Source organism: Pseudorca crassidens, chromosome 5, assembly GCF_039906515.1.
Source record: "Pseudorca crassidens isolate mPseCra1 chromosome 5, mPseCra1.hap1, whole genome shotgun sequence".
NCBI classification, from domain to species: Eukaryota; Metazoa; Chordata; class Mammalia; order Artiodactyla; family Delphinidae; genus Pseudorca; species Pseudorca crassidens.
The window spans coordinates 61,934,510-61,958,329 of NC_090300.1; the positions used below are offsets into that span (position 1 = coordinate 61,934,510).

The following is a 23,820-nucleotide window of genomic DNA, read 5'->3' on the forward strand; positions in this document are numbered from 1 at the left end:
TCTTGCTGTCAGCCTGGGACTGATCTCAGCTCCTAATGGCTTCCCCTCATGTCATTGCCATATGGCTCCCTCTTCTCCCAACATAGCAATTTGCTTCGTCTTCAAGGCCAACAGGAGAACATCTCTCTGATGTTTCACCTTCTCTTGAAGGATTCACCTAATAACGTTAAGAGCCAGTCAGGATAATCCCTCTTTTTATTAACTCAGAGTCAACTTATTAGTAAGTTATTCATGGAATGATACCCCATCATATGTACTAGTACCATCCACACTTAACAGAAGTGTATTATGCATCAGGGAAAGGAAATCTTGAGGACCATGTTAGAATTTGGCCTGCCACATCCAGCTAAACCTTCGAGTTTGAGAAAATCTGGTTTTCAACCCCAGCACCACATTAGAATCTCCTGGAGAACTATTAAATCCTGGTATCAGAATTCTCATTTAGTTGGTTTGAGGCAGGGTCTGAGAAGATTTTGCTTTTGTTTTTGCTTTTAAGGCTCTCCCATGTAATTCCAATATGCAACCAGGGTTGAAAACCACTTGAATACAATGAAAACCTTTTCAGATATACGAGATCTCAAAGAATTTACTTCCCATTCACCCTTTCTCAGGAAGCTACTGGAGGAGTACTCCTCTGAAATGAGGAAGTAATCAAGGAAGAGGAAAGCACAGGATCCAGAAAATGACTCTAAAATAGGGAATAGCAGAGGGATGTCCCAGACGACAGACTGCAGGAGCCTTGGAAGTAACCATTCTGGACTGGAACAGGAGGATGAAGGGCTCCAGGATGAGGGTCTCTGAGAAAAAACAAGTGGAATTAATAGACTAGCTGATATTCCTGAGCATTGGATGAAGAGAACTAGTATTAGGCACATGACAGAATTGATATATAATTGGAAAAAATAGTAAGAGTAGGTACATAGAAAAATACACATTTGATACATGATGCAATTATTTTCTTAAGGAAAATTAAAAGCTTTTCAAGACAGAAAAGCACACACTACTTGGCTATGAAGTTAACAATATTAATTTAGTCATAATGTAAATACTGATCCTTAACTGAAAATTATAATTACACTGAGACTATAAAAGGAGGGGAAGCAAGGGTGTATATGTGTCTATGTAAAAGAGCTAAATCAAGAAATTGCAAAATAGAGCTTTAATACAAATTATAGGATAGAAGGAATGGGGAACTACTGTTTTCTATATAATCTTTTCAGTATTATATTTTTTAACTATGTGCATGTATTAACTGTGTTAAAATTTTTTAAAAAAGAGCAAAAGGAAGCACATGAGTAATACTGTTAAAATAAATTGATAATGGAATGTCAGGTTTTGTTTTTACCAGATATTCATATTTATTTATTTATTTATTTATTTATTTATGGCTGTGTTGGGTCTTCGTTTCTGTGCGAGGGCTTTCTCCAGTTGCGGCAAGCGGGGGCCACTCTTCATTGCGGTGCGTGGGCCTCTCACTATCGTGGCCTCTCTTATTGCAGAGTACAGGCTCCAGACGCGCAGGCTCAGTAGTTGTGGCTCACGGGCCTAGTTGCTCCGCGGCATGTGGGATCTTCCCAGACCAGGGCTCGAACCCGTGTCCCTTGCATTGGCAGGCAGATTCTCAACCACTGCGTCACCAGGGAAGCCCGGAACGTCAGTTTTTACTCAACAGACTAGAAAAGTTAAAAATTCTTACGTGATAAATTGTTACAAAAGATAAGGGGAAAGTCACAACTGGTAGGATGGTAAATTGGAATAGCAACTGGGGAAAGCAATTTAGCAGTTCAACAAAATTGAAAACATGGGCACGCTACTACCTAGAAATTCATATTCATGCATGAGCCATACAAGGATATCCGATGCAGTATTGCTTGTAGTCTGGAAAAATTGAAAATAACCTGACCATTGATTGGCATATCACTAAAATGCATTGGTTCATTCAATAAATATTTATTGAGTGGCTGCTATGTGCCAAGCACTGTTCTGACAACTGGAAACATAGCAGTTACTAATACACACAAAAATCCTTGCCTTCATGTAGTTTACATTCTTGTAGAAGGAGATATAGAATAAACAAACAAAGAAGTTCATAGTATGTTTGATGGTAATAGGAACTATGGAGAAAAACAAAGCTGGGAAGGGCTAACAGGAGCCCTGGGAGAGAGTGTGTGTGTGTGATTTTTAAAAGGATGGTCAGGGAAATCCATACTGACATTTGAATAAAGACTTGAAAGAAGTAAGCAAGCAAGTCAAGTGAATACAGGAGTTGGGAGTGGAGAGAACAGTGTGCCAGGCCTTTAAAATAAATAAACTAGATCAACATATACCAACATAGATAGATCTCAAAAAGATAAAGTTGAGTAAAAAAATGTACCAAAACACTACTTTTTAAAATAATTTTAAAATAATAATACTACTTCTTGTTCCTAGATATAGGTAGGTAAAGTATGAAAATGCAGAACTTTAGAATAAAACTAAGAAGGAAAAATACCAAATCAAAAATAGTGGTTGGTTCTAGGGAAGAAAGAATTAGAATGCAGCTTGGGTATGGGGTCAGATAATACTTAGCTTTACTGCAATATTTTATTTATTTGATGTGAAACAATAAATTTCACTCAGACATAACAGACTGCTAGATAATTGTTAATTCTGGGTATAAGGAAAATGGGTGTTATATAATTTTTTGTACTTTTCTGAATTTAAAATTTCTCAAAAAGATTAGCTGATACATTTTTTAAAATTATTTATTTATTTATTTGGTTGTACCAGGTCTTAGTTGCGGCAGGTGGGCTCCTTAGTTGCGGCATGCATGTGGGATCTAGTTCCCTGACCAGGGATCGAACCCCAGCCCCCTGCATTGGGAGCATGCAGTCTTAACCACTGTGACACCAGGGAAGTCCCTAGCCAATACATTTCTGAAGAGAATAATGAGAGCAAAATTGATCTATCAGATATCAAAATGAATAATAAAGCTACCATGATTCAAATACTGCCATGCTAGCATAGTCAGAGAGATTAATGGAACCGAGTAAAGTTCAGAAATAGATTCAGAGGTATATAGGTATCTATTACATGATAAATATGGCATTTCAAGTAAGTGAAGAGACTAGAAAAATGGCAAAGACGTAGAATAAGTCATTTACTAAAGAAAATGAATCTCAATCTTCATCCAAGTTGTGTGTATCAGCAGTTTTTTCTTTTTTCCTGCTGAGTAGTATTATATGTCATGGGTGTACCAGTTTCTTTAACTATTCATTTATTGAAGGACATCTAAGGTAGTTGTAATTTTTGACTATTTTGTAAAATAATTTTTGTGTGTATATATATCAGGGAAAAAAGACTAGAAGATATACACCAAAGTAAAAATAACCATCATTTACCTTTGGGGAGACTTTTTTTCCTTTAAACATTTCTTTAATGTCATTTTTGTTTGTTTGTTTATTTGGTTTTTGGCCATGCCACACGGCAGGCATGTGGGATCTTAGTGCCCAGATCAGGGATCAAACCCGTGCCCCCTGCAGTCGAAGTGCAGAGTCTTAACCACTGGACCGCCAGGGAAGTCCTATTGTCATGTATTATTTTTAAAGAGTAAAAATAACATTTGAGTGAAGCAGCTTTTATAAAATTACATTTGCCCACATTTAAATGAGAACAGTAGTTTTTGCCTTATTATCATATAACACCCACTAACTATTGGGATGATGTCATTGAAATGGATACTCTTACTACAAAATCAAATCTCCTTCTACAATTTGTTTTTTTTTTTTTTTTTTTTTTGCGGTACGCGGGCCTCTCACTGTTGTGGCCTCTCCCGTTGCGGAGCACAGGCTCCGGATGCGCAGGCTCAGCGGCCATGGCTCACGGGCCCAGCCGCTCCGCGGCATGTGGAATCTTCCCAGACCGGGGCACGAACCCGTGTCCCCTGCATCGGCAGGCGGACTCTCAACCACTGCGCCACCAGGGAAGCCCCTACAATTTGTTTTTATTGCAGCACAATGTAAAATTTTTGTTTCACATGAGAATCGTACACCAAAGTGAAGAAGAAAATGAACTACATGTTTTTCAACATTCAGGTATCCCTGAGTTAGGGTGCACTGAAAATCACTTAGCTATATTAAAAGATTTGTTTTACCCAACATTGAAATGTCCCTTCTATTAGAACCTCATGATCCTACACTTTTAACACCCTGATATTTAATATAAGGGGTTCCAAACACAAATATTCCTGTTGTTTCTTAGGCAGAAATATTTTAACAAAATGGTAGGTAAATCCTTAGACTATACAATGGCACTGAAAATATATTTGGCAACCACAGAATTAGTTTTACCCATAGCTACTGAGTATAAGAAAATTGTTCTTTCTTATGGTCTACATGCAAATTTTTTTTAACAATGTTGAATTTTTTAAAATGCAGTAAAACTGATTATTTTTCCCTTAAGAGCTGTTTCTCCCAATTGAACTTCATAAAAATACCTGCAAGGTATATTAGTAGCTAATGCTCCCTGAGGTAAAGATAAAAATTTGAAATGAATGGGAAAATACAGGTTCTTAGCAGAGAAATAGAAACCATAAAAAAGAGCCAATTAGAAAATTAAAAATTGAAAAATACAATATCTGAAATTTTAAAATTCCCTTGGTGGGCTCAAAAGCAGAAATGGATATAAAAGATAAAAGTAAGTGAAATGGAAGACAGATCAATAGAAATTATCCAATACAAACAAGAGAAAGAAAAAAGATTGAAACAATGAACAGAGCCTTAGAGAGATGGAGGACAATACCAAAATGTCTTAACATTCTCGTCATTGGATTCCCAGAAAAGGAGAAGGAAATTGGGTAGGAAAATACATGAAGAAACAACTGCTGAAAACTTCCCAAATTTAGTGAATTACATAAGTTTTCAAATTCAGGCCCTCAGCAAACCCAAACAGAATAAATTCAAAGAAAAACAAAACAAACAAACAAACAAAAAACCCTCAACACATAATCAAACCATTGGAACAAAAAATGTCAAAACTTGAAATAATCTAGAGAGAATTTTCAAGACAAATTACATACAGGGAAAAAACTATTTGAATGATCATAGATAGGGAAGAGAGTAGAACATCTTTAAAGCCATAGGGGAAAAACCCTGTTAACTCAGAATTCTATGACCAGTGAATATATCCCTTAGGAATAAAAACAAAATAAAAATATTCTCAAATGAAGGAAAACTAAGAGAATGTGTCAACAGCAGACTTGCTCTAAAAGAAATACTAATTGAAAGTCTATAGGCTAAAAGGAAATGATACCAGAAGGAAACATGGGTTTTCAGGTATGAAAGAAGAGAAATGGAAATGGAAAATGGATGAGTAAATTTTAAATATTAGATTTTTCCACTTAGGTTCTCTAAAATATGTACAGGAATACCTTAGAGATATTGCAGATTCAGTTACAGACCACCTCAATAAAGCAAATACCACAATAAAGCAAGTCAAATAATTTTTTTGGTTTCCCAGTGCATATAAAAGTTATGTTTACACTATATTGTAGTACATTAAATGTGCAATAGCATTATGTCAAAAATGTAAATAACTTAATTTTAAAATACTTTATTGCTAAAAAATGCTAACCATTATTTGAGCCTTCAACAAGTCATAGTAGCAACAAGAAAGATCACTTATCACAGATCACCAGAGCAAATATAATAATACTGAAAAAGTTTGAAATATCATGAGAATTACCAAAATGTGATGCAGAGACATGAAGTAAGCAAAAGCTGTTGTAAAAATGGCACCAATATACGTGTTTGACTCAGGGTTGTCACAAACCTTCAATCTGCAAAAAGAATGAAATGTCTGCAAAGTGCAATAAAGTGAAACATGATAAAATAAGGTATGCCTGTATAACTGTTGAAAGCAAAAATTATAAAATTGTCTAATGGGGTTTCCATATATATCAATATAATACATATACCAACTATACCATAAAGGTCAGTGAGTTTCGGGGAGAGGGACCTATATGTCTGCAAGGTGTCTTTCCACATTTTACTTGAAGTGATGTAATACACTCAGTAGACTGTGAAAGTTTATGTATATATATTGTAAGCCATAGAGCAACTATAAAAAAATACGAAGATATAACCAAAAAGATAATACATAAATTAATTAAAATGTAATATTAAACTACTCAAATAATCTGCAAGAAGGCAGGAAAGTAGGAACAAAAAAAATTTTTTTTTAAACATAGGGAACAAACAGAAAATAACTAATAAAATAGTAGGCCTAAAGGCAATCATATCAATAATTACATTAAATGTAAATAATCTAAACACAGTGATTAAAAAAAGAGAACATCAGATTGGATTAGAAAACAGAGACCTCGGACTTCCCCGGTGGTCCAGTGGTTAAGAATTCGCCTTCCAATGCAGGGGAAGTGGGTTCAATCCCTGGTTGGGGAACTAAGATCCCACATGCAGCAGGGCAACCAAGACCGCACACTGCAACTACTGAGTCTGCACACCACAACTATAGAGAAGCTCGCATGCCGCAATGAAGAGCCTATGTGCCACAACTAAGACCCGATGCAGCCAAAAATAAATAAATAAATAAGTAAATAAAAATTTAAAATAAAAAAGAGAGACCTAAGTATTGTCTACAAGTAACCCATTTTAAATATAACAATATAGATAGATAAAAAGATAGGAAAATATATATCATACAAATACTAATTAAAGAAAGGTGGAGTAACTAATATTAGAAAAAATAGATTTCAGAACAGGGATATTACAAGGGACAAAGACAGTACATAATGATAAAAAGAGGCAATTCATCAAAAACACATAACTCTAAATGTGTTTACAGCTAACAAGAGAGCTTCAAGATACGTAAAGCAAAATTACACAGGAATGAAAGGAAATATAGACAAGTCCACAATTATAGTTGGAGATACCAATGCTCCTCTCCCAGAAACTGACAGAACTACTGGAGAAAACCAGTAAGGATATAGAAGATCTAACATTATCAAGCAACTTCATATGATTAACATAGAACATTCCACCCAATAACACACATGAAATATTGTATTATAGGGGCACATAGGACATTTACCAAGATATTCTGGGGCAAAATAAACCTTAACAAATGGAAAAGAACTGAAATCTTTAAAGTATGTTTCCTGGGACTTACCTGGTGGCACACTGGTTAAGAATCTGCCTGCCACGAATTCTATCAAACATTTAGAGAAGAGCTAACACCTATCCTTCTCAAACTCTTCCAAAATATAGCAGAGGGAGGAATACTCCCAAACTCATTCTACGAGGCCAGCATCACCGATACCAAAACTAGACAAAGATGTCACAAAAAAAGAAAACTACAGACCAACATCACTGAAGAACATAGATGCAAGAATCCTCAACAAAATACTAGCAAACAGAATCCACCAGCACATTAAAAGGATCATAAAACATGAGCAAGTGGGGTTTATCCCAGGAATGCAAGGATTCTTCAATATATGCAAATCAATCAATGTGATAAACTATATTAACAAATTGAAAGAGAAAAACCATATGATCATCTCAAAAAATGCAGAAAAAGTTTTTTTTTTTTAAAAAAAACATCTTTATTGGAGTATAACTGTTTTACAATGGTGTGTTAGTTTCTGCATTATAACAAAGTGAATCAACTATACATATATATATATATCCCCATATCGCCTCCCTCTTGCGTTTCCCTCCCACCAGAAAAAGATTTTGACAAAATTCAACACCCATTTATGATAAAAACTATCCAGAAAGTAGGCATAGAGGGAACTTACCTCAACATAATAAAGGCCATATATGACAAACCCACAGACAACATCATTGCCAATGGTGAAAAACTGAAAACATTTCCTCTAAAATCAGGAACAAGAAAAGGATGTCCACTCTCACCCCTATTACTCAACATAGTTCTGGAAGTTTTAGCCACAGCAATCAGAGAAGAAAAAGAAATGAAAGGAATCCAAATCGGAAAAGAAGTAAAGCTGTCACTGTTTGCAGATGACATGATACTACACATAGAGTATCCAAAAGATGCTACCAGAAAACTACTAGAGCTAATCAATGAATTTGGTAAAGTAACAGGATACAAAATTAATGCACAGAAATCTCTGGCATTCCTATACACTAACGATGAAAAATCTGTAAGAGAAATTAAGGAAACACTCCCATTTACCATCGTAACAAATAGAATAAAATACCTAGGAATAAACCTACCTAAGGAGACAAAAGACCTGTATGCAGAAAACTATAAGACATTGATGAAAGAAATTAAAGATGATACAAACAGATGGAGAGATATACCATGTTCTTGGATTGGAAGAAAGAACACTGAGAAAATGACTATACTACCCAAAGCAATCTTCAGATTCAATGCAATCCCTATCAAACTACCAATGGCATTTTTCACAGAACTAGAACAAAAAGTTTCACAGTTTGTATGGAAACACAAAAGACCCCGAATAGCCAAAGCGATCTTGAGAAACAAAAACGGAGCTGGAGGTCTGGCTCCCTGACTATACTACAAAGCTACAGTAGTCAAGAGAATATGGTACTGGCATAAAAACAGAAATATAGATCAATGGAACAGGATAGAAAGCCCAGAAATAAACCCATACACATATGGTCATCTTATCTTTGATAAAGGAGGCAAGAATACACAATGGAGAAAAGACAACCTCTTCAATAAGTGGTGCAGGGAAAAGTGGACAGCTACATGTAAAACAATGAAATTAGAACACTTCAAACACCAAACACAAAAATAAACTCAAAATGGATTAAAGACCTAAATGTAAGGCCAGACACTATCAAACTCTTAGAGGAAAACATAGGCAGAACACTCTATAACATAAATCACAGCAAGATCCTTTGTGACCCACCTCCTAGAGAGATGGAAATAAAACCAAAAATAAACAAATGGGACCTAATGAAACTTCAAAGCTTTTGCACAGCAAAGGAAACCATAAACAAGACAAAAAGACAACCCTCAGAATGGGGGAAGTATTTGCAAATGAAGCAACTGACAAAGGATTGATCTCCAAAATATACAAGCAGCTCATGCAGCTCAATATCAAAAAAAAAAAAAAAAACCCAATCCAAAAAAGGGCAGAAGATCTAAACAGACATTTCTCCAAAGAAGATATACAGATTGCCAACAAACACATGAAAGGATGCTCAACATCACTAATCATTAGAGAAATGCAAATCAAAACTACAATTAGGTATCACCTCGCAGCAGTCAGAATGGCCATCATCAAAAAACCTACAAACAATAAATGCTGGAGAGGGTGTGGAGAAAAGGGAACCCTCTTGCAATGTTGGTGGCAGTGTAAATTGATACAGCCACTATGGAGAACAGTATGGAGGTTCCTTTAAAAACTACAAATAGAACTACCATATGACCCAGCAATCCCACTACTGGGCATATACCCTGAGAAAACCATAATTCAAAAGGAGTCATGTACCAAAATGTTCATTGCAGCTCTATTTACAATAGCTAGGTCGTGGAAGCAACCTAAGTGACAATCGACAGAGGAATGGATAAAGAAGATGTGGCACATATATACAATAGAATATTACTCAGCCATAAAAAGAAATGAAATTGAGTTATTTGTAGCAAGGTGGATGGACCCAGAGACTGTCATATAGAGTGAAGTAAGTCAGAAAGAGAAAAACAAATACTGTATGCTAACCCATATATATGGAATCTTAAAAAAAAAAAAAAGGTTCTGAAGAACGTAGAGGCAGGACAGGAATAAAGATGCAGACATAGAGAATGTACTTGAGGACACAGGGAGGGGGAAGGGTAAGCTGGGACGAAGTGAGAGAGTGGTATGGACTTATATACACTACCAAATGTAAAATAGATAGCTAATGGGAAGCAGCCACATAGCACAGGAAGATCAGCTCGGTGCTTTGTGACCACCTTGGGGGGGATAGGGAGGGTGGAAGGGAGACACAAGAAGGAGGGGATATTGGGGTATATGTATATGTATAGCTGATTCACTTTGTTATAAAGCAGAAACTAACACACCATTGTAAAGCAATTATACTCCAATAAAGATGTTAAAAGAAAAAAATGTATGTTTGAGACAACTTCAAATTTCCAAACTTTCTGGCTTAAGGTCCGGGCAGAATAGCCTGAGACTGCCTGAAAAGCCTGCTTCCATTTCCAACATTCTATATTTGTGAAACAGGGTTTTCTGCAGTGACAGCAACCAAAACAAGATTATGGAGTTGACTGGACATAAGCAACACACTTCGGGTGTCACTGTCTCCCATCACCCCCAGATGGGACCATCTAGTTGCAAGAAAACAAGCTCAGAGCCTCCCACTGATTCTGCATTATGGTGAGTTGTATAATTATTTCATTATATATTGCAATGTAATAATAATAGAAATAAAGTGCACAGTAAATGTTATGCACTTGCATCACCCTGAAACCATCCCCCCTGCCCCAGTCCATGGAAAAACTGTCTTCCATGAAACCCATCCCTGGTGCCAAAAAGGTTGGGGACTGCTGATACAGATGCCTAACGTATTCTAAACACTGAATTACAGGGCAAACACCTTCGGAAGCAAGATAAAACACATGACAGATCAATGGTCACCAAATAAACCAAATACATCAATCGTGAATTGGGCAGTAAATGCTAATCCTGCACCTCTGAGTAATCATACATTCAAGTACCAGTTATGGCATTTTCTGCTGTGACACATGGTTTCTTAAAGGCAGATTATCACATAACAAAAATCATTTAATTAGCATTTTTCTATTAAAAATTAATTTTAGAAAAATTATATACCTAGCATAATTTTTCCTCACTAAGGACTATCTATTAATATCTCACTGAACTCTGGGCCTGGAAACACAATATGGGAAATGCTGCCTTACGCTTGCTTTTTTTTTTTTTTTTTAATTCCCTGCTCTTGAGTATCACAGTGTTCTGAAAGTGCTGAAAAACACTGGTTCAAGAAAAATATTTATAAACTTAGACCCCTGAAATGTGAGATGAAAACAAGAGCTTAAGAAAAGAAAGCACAGTAAATACAGAAATACAGTCAAATGAAACTATGACCACATACAGGAATGGATCTTATTTAAGATTGGGTATGGATGTGTGCTCCAGCAAAAACTGGTTATTGGTTAGCTTTTTGCTCTGGATGACAAGTTGGACTGTAACATCTCTAGAGTGGGTCACTTCCAAGTCCTCTGCTCCTTAAAATTCAAGGGAGAGCCCTAGTTTGAGGACTTGTATCACAGATTTCTACTATCACCGTTCCTAGCCTTTTCAATACAATGAAAGGCCACTAGGGGGAGAAACACGCAGAAAAGCGCATCCTTATCAGTTGTGATCTCAAAAGGCAACAGATCCTATTACTCTCAAGCAAAGAGAGGTTTCTATGGTACGCAGTACCAAAACACCTTGCATCTAATCTGCAACCGAAATGGCTTTTCTGCAGTCTCCGTAGGCGCTACGCGAAAAAAGCACGTATTCTGAATAGTCAGAAATGAATCCTACAAGCTGACTCAAATCTGGGGGAAAAAAGGACATTGCAAAAGGTCTCCCCGAGTGAGTCAAAGAATTGCGGTGGGATGTGGCAGTGCATTCCTCTTTCCGGATGGGCTATAACTTAACCTTACGTTGGCAGAAGGACGCGTAGCAACGTTTTGTAAAAGGCCTTGTTTCTAGTATTGATATCCAATTCTGGTTAGCCACTGACAGAGGCGGTTAGCCACCACATCCCCTTCCCTCGCCCCTAAACTAGAGGAAATCTCATTTCCTCTACGGGCGTAAAAGTGAATGGACCCGCTTCCTCCCAATACTCCTCTCTGTATCTCTCGCTCGTAGAAACAGATGTACGACACATATGCCGCCACAGGATGACGAAACAGCCTCACTACTGCAAAAGACAACAGCATTAAATACCAGCGCGCCAGAAAAGCACCCATAACGCCACCCCACCTTCAGGAACAACACCAAAGCGCAAGCGCACTGGCACACTGTTACCCGATTTACCCACTTCCCACTCCTGGTCTCCGCAGTTTCACTTCCCTTCATTTGCTCATCTGCTTCCGGGGCATAGTAGGCTCGGCCCCTCCTCAGCTCTTACCCTCCTCTGCCCGAGGAGGGGGGAGTCGAGGGGGTGGGGAAGAGTTCGTTGTTTGTTTACACGATGTGAGCGGAAAAAGAGACCAATAAAGTTTATTCTGGAAACAAAAGGAAAAAAACAGGGGTGACAGAGAAAGGAGACGGGGGCGGGGGCGTGTGGCTGGGGCTAGCGAGGAGAGGCAACGAGAAGGAGAAAGCGGCAGTTCCGGTGCCGCCGCTGCGGCCGCTGAGGTCTCGGGCTGCTGCCGCCGGGCCGCTGGGGCTGGGGCCGCCGGCGAGGCAGGGCTCGGGCCCGGCCGGGCAGCTCCGGAGCGGCGGGGGAGAGGGGCCGGGAGGCGGGGGCTGTGCCGCCCGCTTACCTCTCCCTCGGCGCCGCCGCCGCCGCCGCCGCCCGCGGGGCTGGGACCCAATGCGGTTAGAGCCGCGGAGCCTCGAGGAGCCCCAAGCGTGAGTAGAACGCGGACTGGCCGGGAGCGGGCGCGGTCGGGATGGGGCCGGGTGGGTGCTCGTCTTGGGCGGGGGCTGCCTGCCGGTCGTTTCTCTCAGCGTCGGCCCGCATCGGAGTTCGCCTGCGATCGCCGCTCCCTCTCCCCCGCCTGCTGCTGGCCTCACCCAGATGCAGAGGCGAGGGTTCGCCGCTCCCTCTTTTCTCCCTCTGGCCGCAGCCTCGCTCCTCGTTTCCTTCCTCTCCCATTTTTGGGGATGGGGCGGCTAGGACTGAGGAAGTGCGCCCAGGGCCGCCGCCCCGGCCGCGGTGGCTCGGTCCCCTCGCCCTTGCACATCCACCCGGCCCGCGAGCATCGCGGCGTGAGGGATTCCGGCGCCGAGCCGCGAGCTGTTCCTGAGGGGCTGTCACGCCCGAGGACTCCGGCCCCGCCAGCCCGGCGACCCTGCGTTTGCCTCATACTGGGTTTAAATCGCCCGGCTGGGGCTTGGAAGGAAAACCTCCCCCCACCCTGCTGTTCCCCTCCCACCCTTCCTCTCGAAGTTGTTGTTTTCGTCTTAACCGAGACAGTCAAACGTATTGGATCTTTCATTCATAGACCTGAGACGTTGTCTCGTGATTTGTGCCTTTACTAATTCTATTATGTGGTGCCTGCTTCATAGCTCCTAAGTGGCTCGGAAAGGTAGGGTAGCGCCCAGGATTGGGCTGTGTCAACACCAGACGTTCGGCCAGTGTGTTTTGATCGCGGTTTGAGGGGTTTATTTTAGGATGCAAAAGGAATAGTGGTGATGGTGGCTAGTTACCAGACTTAGGAATCGAAAGCTCTTTTCTTGGATGTCAGTAATTGGGGAGCTGTTTACGTAGTTATATAAAGGGTAAGGGGAGCGCAACAAGAGGGGGCTCTGTAAAAACAGCCTACATATTCTTTAGTGAAGTAGAGTTGTGATTTTGTTTGGTGAAGCTTCCTCATTCCAGCACTGCGCCTTTGTGCACATGCAGGACATGGGTTTGCGAGATGATGTTTTGAATCGTAGTTTGTGAGGCCTGGGAGAACCCCTAGAAAACTTGGGTAGGTGAACTCCTGGTAACTCAAGTCGTCGGTAGTTAACTGCGGCCACATTTGAACTACTGTCGGCAGTACTGATCGCATGTTTTCCTGCTCAGAAGATGGGTTCTCTGGGTATTTGCTTACATCGCACCGTACAAAATTTGTTTATTTGCTGGATTGCGTGTTGTTAAGGAAAGACCTGCAAAATACTTAAGATACCATGTTGCTAATTTAATTTGTATAAATCAGAACACGTCTTTATTAATGGACTCCAGAAGCAATTGCAGTGTAAGAATTTGTTAATATGTCTGTGTATTCAAGTTTTAACATTTTTTAACTGAAGCATTGAATTCTGGTTGACAGCATAGATCTCTATCTAAACATCACATGTCCTGGAAAATTTTAATTATCAGATTAACTGTTCTGCAGTGTCATCAGCCAAAATTATCTGAAGAGGGCCCTGTGTGTGTGTGTGTGTGTGTGTGTGTGTGTGTGTGTGTGTGTTGGTGTTTTGTTTTGTTTTCTAAGTTTTCTCATTTCACGTTTTTGGATAAAATTAAATTTCATCCATAACTTTTTTCAAAAGTTTCTTGTGGGTTTTTCATCATTGTAAAATAGAGTGCTTTCCTATTAAAATCACAAAATAGGTCATTGAAAGAAGTGATAGCACATAGTAATAGTAATAGCATCATGAAATGAAGGTGAATGAATATTAATAGTTTATCATTGACTATGAATATAAAGTTTGAAAGGCATTCCTATCAGTTTCAGTTGAAGAGTTAAAAATGAACCACATATAAATGCAGAACAGTGTTTTTATATGTCTAAAGTTTTTTTTTTCAATTTTAAGTAAATTGGGTAGAGCATTAAAGAGATAACACTAAATACAAATGCTGTACTTAAACCCCAAAATTACCACGTGAAAGTGTATATTCTCATGGGCAAGATATATGTGAAAGTGAGACTATAAAAGAGCAGTGGCTTTGCCTGGCTCTGGATGGAACAGCCCTTCTTGAGGCAGAGCTTCCTTCCTGTCAGGGGAAGATCCTCTCCATCCCAAATAAGTATTCCCTTAAAAAAAAAAGTAAATTTATAAATTAAATACATATATGATAAGGTAGATCATACATTTCCTAAAACAGTTTACTTTGTGTATAACTTTCCTTATTAGTGCCCTTTACTGAATAAAGAATTTTTAACATTAGGTATTACCATTTAAAGGGCATTTTGCTCTGTTGATCTCTTTATTTGCAAAGGGCTAACTTAATCCCGTTTGATCTCTTTAGAAACTAAAATAGTATTAAAAGGATCAGTTCTCTATTATTTAAATATCTTGAACTTCAAGGTAGGGGTGATTCTTTAAATGAAATGTGTTTCTTAAGCATCATAAAGGATTTTATCTCTGGTGAAAATATTTATAATCTTTAAAATTGTGCAACTTTAGAAGCATAAATCTTGGAAAACTATGGTTTATATTTTATTAGCATAGTTATTGAACTATTTTATTAAATATATTTATCTTGAGCTACACAACAGCCCTATAGAGAAGGCAGTATTACTGTCTCTGAGAAATGACATTTTAATCTAAGGTCAGACAGGTGTCAGGTGACAACTCATTGACAAAACTAATGCTTTGTGACTTCTTTCATTTTATCATGCTACCTCTAACCTGCTCCAGCCTGCTTTTTAATAGGTTAAGAAACTAGGGCCCAGAGATACTAAGATCACCTTTTCCCTTATTTGCAGTAATAAATGTATATGTTTAATTCCCCATATAGCTTAAACAGTGGTTTTTGATCCTGGCCACATATTAGAATCATCTAGTTAGCTTTTTAAAAATATCAGTGCCGGGGTCTCATTCCTAGAGTTTCTGATTTAATTGGTCTGAAAGGGACCCCAGACATCTGTTTATTTGTTTTTAGGTTCCCCAGGTAATTCTAATAGACACGATTGTAAAGCCCTTGCTTTCGAAGACCTATATGATTTGTTTCTTGCTTCTCTCTCTAGGTTCATCTCTTCCTCCTCCTCCTACAGCTCACTTGGCCTTTTCCTGCTTCATGTGCAAATGCTGTTTGCTTTTCCTGAAACATTTGCATATTTCATACCCTTTCCTTAACTGGCTGACTCCTACTCTTCTTTCATATCAACTCCTTTGAAAAGTCTAGTCTGGGTTAGGTGCCCTTGCTTCCTGTTCCCATAATATCTTGTACTCCTCTGTCATAGCATTGACTCACTGCATTGGTAATTGCCAATTTATTTGTTGGTATCCTCCACCAAGATGTAAATCATGAGAAGGATAGGGTCTCTATCTTATATACAGTTGTATTCTCATTGCCAAGCACAGTAGCCAGTACATAATAGGCAGTTATTCACTGAATAAATAAATATATTAACAACAGACTTCTTTACAACATGTAATAATTTATGAATGCCAATTAAGCTTTTATTCTTGCCAAACACATTTATTATTTTTGGTCACTAAATATGTACATCCCTGCACCTGCCACACATATGAATTTTATTTGGAGACAGTTGAGATGTTCTAAATTACATATAAATTATATCAAGAGTGATACTCAACCTCAAACACACACACACACACAAATAATTATACACAGAACTGTGCTGGAAATCAGGAGATATGAATTCAAATCCCAGCCTCACCACAAGTGTGTGACCTTGGGCAAGTCTCAATCTTTTGGGGCCTCAGTTTCCTCATCTGTAACATAGAGGAATTGTACTGAATGTTCTACATGGTACTCAGTGATCTTGCCTTAAAATCCTATGAGTACTAAAAATATTGACTTTGGAAAATCTGAACCTGCTTGGATCAAAACCTGGCTTCTATACTTACTGGCAGGATTACTTTGGACAGATTTCCTAATGTGTATAATGGGAGTAATTACTACTCAACAGACTTGTTGTTGTTGTTGAATTAAATGAGATAATATAGATCCAAGAAAGTTTTTGTCCTGGATCAGATGTTTAAAACATGTTCATTTCCTTTCCCCTTAAAAGGTGTTAGATCTCATGATTGGACTTATCTGAGATAAGAAAAAAGACAGTTTATGTAATAAATCCTGTTTTCCACTTTGCTGACTGCTAGCTCTACAGATATGACTAGGGACCAAAAACCACGTGGCTTTTAGTTTCATTTTCTTAGAACCTTATTCCACTCTCAAAACATCCAGGTGTTAGTCAACCTGCTTGGGAAAGAATTATACCTAGAAGTTTGAACCATGACAGGATAGCAAGTGTCAAGCTATCTATACATCCATAATACATAATATGGAGGAAGGAAGAATCTAAACTGATGACCTTATGCCATCTCCAAAGATAAGTAAAATCAGATTTGACCATTCCAAAAGAATGGACAGATTAAAACTAAGGATGATTTACAAAAGAAGACCCAGAGATTTTGGTGAAACCTCTGTTTGCCAGACCTTAAAATTCAGGAACATTTATTTAGTAATTTCTAGGAGATACAGCGAGTATACCTCTGGTCAGGACCAATTTCAGAATATTGTTCTCAATATCAGAAGTGGTTACAGATATCAGCAGACTGAAGTTATTGATATCTTTCTCTATTTGGGAGCCATGTATCTTAATTTTATATGGTTATTTTAACCTTCATTTATTTGGTAATAGAGTTACCTTACATACAAGGTAATAGTATCTCTGCTGAAGTTTCTGGATACAAGTCTTATTTTTGTATAAAGCAAATTGACTTGTCTGAGTTCTCCCTTAAGTTTATGTTTAAAGTGAACTTTATTATCTTTTTAGAGAAAGTACTGTAATAAAAATTAAAAATAGCGGGTAGGAGAAACTGAAGTCTTAAGGGTGTAAAAAAAGAAGCATGAGGGAACACACAGTGGAGTCTGAGGATTCGATTTAAAGGCTGGAGATTTCCATCATTCAGAAAGGTTATTCAACCTTAGATATACTGATAACGTTTTATAGACATTTATATTATTCACATTTATCCTTTATTAACATGAATCAGTTGATGCTGGTTAAGGAATTTTTAGATGTTCTCTCTCCCTCTCCTCAACTATACAGTTTGGGGAGTTTAAAGTTAAAATGCTTCAACAAAAAGTTTATAAATTTATAGTAAAAGTGGTGGTTTAGAGTTTTTTCTTCAAGTTTAGTATTTCTTACAGTGAAACTGTTTTTAGTATGGATTATGGTGCTGTGGTCTGGATGGCTGAAAAACTAAATTCCAATCCCAAACTGCTACTTTGTATTTGTGTAAGGGGGAGAGGAGGCAGACTGTATCACATCTTTGCCTCTCTTTCTGCAATGATACAATAGGAATTATAATATGTTGCTTGCTAATAATTCATATAATTAATGACATAATTTAAATGATCCAAATTGCATAAAATTATTCATGGGAAAATGTGTACATATTAATCATTATTTTAAATTTATACCTAGTACAAGAATAACATATTTCATATTTGGTCTGACAATTAAACACTCATTTCTTCTGTATCATTTTGCTAGTTAGCTTGACAGTTTATCTAAATTGCACTCATTTATAAGAGGTTAAGTTTTAGTAACTTTTAGTATATAATTGGAATTGTTACAAAGGAGTCTCTGTATCAGGGCCAGCATTGCCATTTGAAATAAGTGTGGGATTTAAAAAGAAAAAAAAAAGTAAGAATTTTTACAGGCCATACTTATCTGCTACACTTCAGATTTTAAATATTTGTGTAGTGGAAGCCAAATAAGTCAGTGTTGTGATGTGAAAAAAGCTACATTAGGATAGAATCATTCTGTTCTGATCATAACTCTCTTGCCATACTCACCAAGAGTTAGTAAGATTCAGTGGAGAGATACATCTTATAAAGTACTGTAGAGATTTAAAGCAATATTATGAAGATAATTTTAAGCATAAATTTTTTAACAGGAGGAGACCATGTTTGTGTTCATTCTTACATCCTCAGCACGTAGCATAGTACCCAAAAGTAGGTGATCAGTAAGTGATATTTTTGCAGTAGAATCATAATTGGGAATCAAAACACTTTTCATATTTTTCTATCAATTAGTAGCTATATATTTTAAACTATCTGAAAAGTATATAAATTGCTGTGTCAGTCTCAGTTGATCATTTACTGAATATAGATTTGAAGTAGATAGGAAACACATTTCTATAAGTTGTTAACTAGTGCATATTTCTACTGATGTTTGTAGACATTTTTAACAAAGATTGATAGATTAGGAGAAGTCGTGTCCTAAAAGAACATTGGGTCAAGAGTCTGAAAATCTAGGTTCTATATTGAACTATTAACTAGCTCTTTGGCGTTAGATCTTTACCTTTTAGCACTTTTCTTTACCTGCAAAATTTCTAAGGTTCTTTACAGTTCCAAAATGCTATGAGATTCCTAGCATTTTAAAGTCTCTTTCTTTTTTTTTATTTTAATTTTTTAATTTATTTTTTTGGCTGTGTTGGGTCTTTGTTGCTGCACATGGGCTTTCTCTAGTTGCGGCGAGCAGGGGCTACTCTTCGTTGTGGTGCATGGGCTTCTCATTGCAGTGGCTTTTTTTGTTGTGGAGCACAGGCCCTAGGCGCATGGGCTTCAGTAGTTGCGATCGCGGGCTCTAGAGCACAGGCTCAGTAGATGTGGTGCACGGGCTTAGTTGCTCCGTGGCATGTGGGATCTTCCCGGACCAGGGATTGAACCCGTGTCCCCTGCATTGGCAGGCAGATTCTTAACCACTGCACCACCAGGGAAGTCCTAAAGCCTATTTCTGATTTCAGGGAAGAGTAAGTTAAGCCACTCCCTAGAGGGAAGATGGTCCTATCTCAGTTTGTTGTATCTTCGGAAGCAAAAATCTTTTTTTCTGCCTTTTTATAAATGTGCACATATTTGAAGGCCCTTTGTGAAATTCTGTGACAGAGAAAAGCTGCCATCAGAAAAGAATGGACTGGAAAGATTTTCTTTCTTTCTTTCTGAAACCTTCAGTGACTTTGAAGGATCAAAGTTGTACAGGCATGGCCATTTTGGTTACTGGCAAAGGCATTGCCAGTAAGCGACTGACAGGCATTGAGAGTAGATCATCCATTGCACACCAGTTGCCAGGGTTATGAAGGCCAGAAAACCTGTCACAGCACCCTTAATAGCCATTGGCAACCATCTTTACTTTAGTTAAAGACTTCTAGGAAAATATGTTCCATACTTTCCTTTGGTAACCCATCCCGCTAGATGGTTTTCAGAAAATATGTTCTAATCTTAGAAACATAATTCCAGAGGCATAGTAACCCTCTTTTTTCTAGATGTATCCTCTATTGTGCAGATATATACAGATATATGAAAAGATGACAAAAATAATTGTCCTTGTCAGAAAGCAATGGTGTGTATGCTACTGATTTGTTGTTTCTATGAATGTTCAAATTACCTTCAACTTTTGAATAGTTTTTAACCAGCAAACTGTTCAGGTAATGAGATATTATTTAGAGTTATTTTGAGTATGTACTCATTTTTCAACAAGCTAAGCAGATTTCTGTGGCTTTTCTTTGACAGATCATGCTTTTCCAAGTACTTTTCTGATGGACTTACTGCAGGTCTAGACCTGAAAGTACTATTGCATTTTGAAACAATTGACTGCCTTTAGCCTAAAAGCAAGTGAATTGTGTGTGTGTTTTTGGTTTTTCCTTAGGAGGTTAACTTCTTGACAAGTACAAAAACCTTGGAGTTTTCTGCTAAATAAGCTGCTTTTCTGGAATATAAATTTATGGGGCATGTGATCAAAAGTAAAGCAGCATTAATGGGAAAAATTGTCAGGAAAAAGATTGAAATTAGGCACAACTATAAAGTCGATCTGAAATCAAATCATATATGACCGCAAAGAAAGGAAAAATTGTATTTTCACACTGTCATTTTTATACTTATTGAAGTATTAGCAGTAACATCATTTTAAAGTTATTTTTCCTATGAAGATTTCCTTAAAATCTAATGGCTATTATTTGCAGTTGAGACCTTGATAGGCAGCATCTTAAAGTATTTATGAAAGTGATATTCGTACTCTTTTTCTCTAAGTATATACCAGTTGTAAAAGTTGAACATGACTTTATTAAAGCAGTTTCTGTACTAGTCTTGATAATTACAATGGTAGTAAAATCCAAAGCAATTTATAATATTAGTGATTTTATGGTTCGGAGACTGGTAGTTTGTTTTCACTAGAAGTGACCAACTTTCAAATTTCTTAGTGATATTGTAGGACTTAAGATTTCCTCAAAATCACTGTGAATAATTTTGACTGTTTCTATGCAGTGAAATGGCTCTTTTTACAGCCATGTGTTGTTCACAGACACTACTAATATACAGCTAAATGATGTAGTAATGAACAACGACTGAAGCACAGCTAAATGTATCATGTGATGGTGTTTTGTTGAGTCTAAATATCAGATATATAAATTTGTTATGTACATTCCTCCTGCAAATAATTTTTTTCCCCAGCCAAAATGGGAGCAAGTAATCTGACAACAGTACAGAATATTTGAAGTCAGAACAGTCTTAGAAAATACACAAAATATGGTCAGTGTATGTAGGCTTCTTTAATTTTCTTTTCCTAAATATATGTCACAATGACTAAGAGCATGTGCTCTGAAGCAAGACTGTCAAAATTTCTAGTTTTGTAATTGAGGGCAAATTATTTAACCTGTCTGGGTTAAATATTCTCTGGGTTAATACGTATTTCCTCATTTGTAGAAAAGGGATAATAGCAATACCTACATCATAATATTATAATGAAGGTTAAATGCCGAATACATGAAAGCATTTAGAACAGTGCCTAGTACATAGTAAGCACTTAATAAATATCTGTATGCTACTTGAGAGCACTAACCATGTCATATTCATCGATTTATTTGGGGGCTTTAACATTTTGTAGTGAATTGAACCCTGTACATTTTGAGGATTTACTAATGAATCCTTTCTCTGGAGAGTGAACGGTAAGGTTCCTTTCTAACAAGGTTCTTGACATTACTGCTTGCTTTTTGTTCTATTACAACTTTTTAAAGTTTCATTCTCACTCTGGGAATTTGAATTCTATTTCATACCTAGTCCTAAGAGAAGTTAGCATATAGGGATTTAGCATGATCGGAATGAAGGTTTAGTGGACAGAAGGGAATTAAGTAAATGGACGTACATTTTTCACACCTAGTCTGAGCTTCCTATGGATTGTTTTTCCCTGTCCACTCCTGGAATCTCAGAATCCTCAGATGTCCTTTTTCTTTTTTGTTGAAGTATGGTTGATTTATGATATTAAATTAGTTTCAGGTATACAACATAGTGATTCAGTATTTTTCTAGACTATACCCCATTTAAAGTTATAATAAAATATTGGTGGAGATCACCGGGGAAGATGGCGGAAGAGTAAGACGCGGAGATCACCTTCCTCCCCACAGATACACCAGAAATACATCTACAGTGGAACAACTCCTACAGAACACCTACTGAACGCTGGCAGAAGACCTCAGACCTCCCAAAAGGCAAGAAGTCCCCACGTACCTGGGTAGGGCAAAAGAAAAAAGAATAAACAGAGACAAAAGGATAGGGACGGGACTTACACCAGTGGGAGGGAGCTGTGAAGGAGAAAAGGTTTCCACACACTAGGAAGTCCTTTCGTGGGCGGAGACTGCGGGTGGCAGAGGGGAAAAGCTTCGGAGCCACAGAGGAGAGCACAGCAACAGGGGTGCGGAGGGAAAAACGGAGAGATTCCCGCACCGAGGATCGGTGCCGACCGGCATTCACCAGCCCGAGAGGCTTGTCTGCTCACCCACTGGGGCGGGCGGGGCTGGGAGCTGAGGCTCGGGCTTCAGTCGGAGCGCAGGGAGAAGACTGGGGTTGGCGGCTTGAACGCAGCCTGCAGGGGGTTAGTGCACCACGGCTAGCCGGGAGGGAGTCTGGGGAAAAGTCTGGACTTGCCGAAGAGGCAAGAGACTTTTTCTTCCCTCTTTGTTTCCTGGTGCGCGAGGAGAGGGGATTAAGAGCGCCGCTTAAAGGAGCTCCAGAGACAGGCGCGAGCTGCGGCTAAAAGCGCGGACCCCAGAGACGGGCATGAGACGCTAAGGCTGCTGCTGCCGCCACCAAGAAGCCTGTGTGCGAGCACTGGTCACTATCCACACCCCCTTCCGGGGAGCCTGTGCAGCGCGCCACTGCCAGGGTCCCGTGATACAGGGACAACTTCCCCGGGAGAACACACGGCGCGCCTCAGGCTGGTGCAACGTCCTGCTGGCCTCTGCTGCCGCAAACTCGCCCTGAACTCCGTACCCCTCCCTCCCCCCGGCCTGAGTGAGCCAGAGCCCCCGAAGCAGCTGCTCCTTTAACCCCGTCCTGTCTGAGCGAAGAAAAGACGCCCTCCGGCGACCTACACACAGAGGCGGGGCCAAATCCAAAGCTGACCCCAAGGAGCTGTGTAAACAAAGAAGAGAAAGGGAAATCTCTCGCAGCAGCCTCAGAAGCAGCGGATTAAAGCTCCACAGTAAACTTGATGTACCCTGAATCTGTGGAATACATGAATAGACAACGAATCATCCCAATTTGAGGAGGTGGATTTTGAGAGCAAGATTTATTATTTTTTCCCTTTTTCCTCTTTTTGTGAATGTGTATGTGTATGCTTCTGTGTGAGATTTTTTCTGTATAGCTTTGCTTCCACCATTTGTCCTAGGGTTCTATCCGTCCGTTTTTTATTTTATTTTTTTCCTTAAAAATTTTTTTTCGTAATAATTATTTTTTATTTTAATATCTCTATTTTATTTTGTCTTACTTTATTTTATTTTATCTTTTCTTTTTCTTTCTTTCCTTCCTTCCTTCCTTCCTCCCTCCCTCACTACCTCCCTCTCTCCCTTCTTCCTTCCTCTTTCTTACTTTCTTTCTACTTTTTCTCCCTTTTATTCTGAGCCGTGTGGATGAAAGGCTCTTGGTGCTGCAGCCAGCAGTTAGCGCTTTGCCTCTGAGGTGGGAGAGCCAACTTCAGGACACTGGTCCACAAGAGACCTGCCAGCTCCACATAATATCAAATGGCGAAAATCTCCCAGAGATCTCCATCTCAACACCAGCACCCAGCTTCACTCAACGACCAGCAAGCTACAGTGCTGGACACCCTATGCCAAACAACTAGCAAGACACGAACACAACCCCACCCATTAGCAGAGAGGCTGCCTAAAAAATCATAATAAGTCCACAGACACCC

At 38.7% G+C, this 23,820-nt stretch overlaps 1 protein-coding gene across 2 annotated transcripts in view; it reads left to right on the plus strand.

The window, feature by feature from the left end:
- Nucleotides 1-12,436: 12,436 nt before the first annotated feature.
- PIK3CA (phosphatidylinositol-4,5-bisphosphate 3-kinase catalytic subunit alpha) overlaps nt 12,437-23,820 on the plus strand; it is a 113,025-nt gene continuing 101,641 nt past the window's right edge. For both annotated transcript variants that reach the window (XM_067738096.1, XM_067738097.1), the window contains exon 1: nt 12,437-12,574. The gene's annotated coding sequence lies outside the window, so the exon portion shown is untranslated. The remainder of the gene's footprint in view (nt 12,575-23,820) is intronic.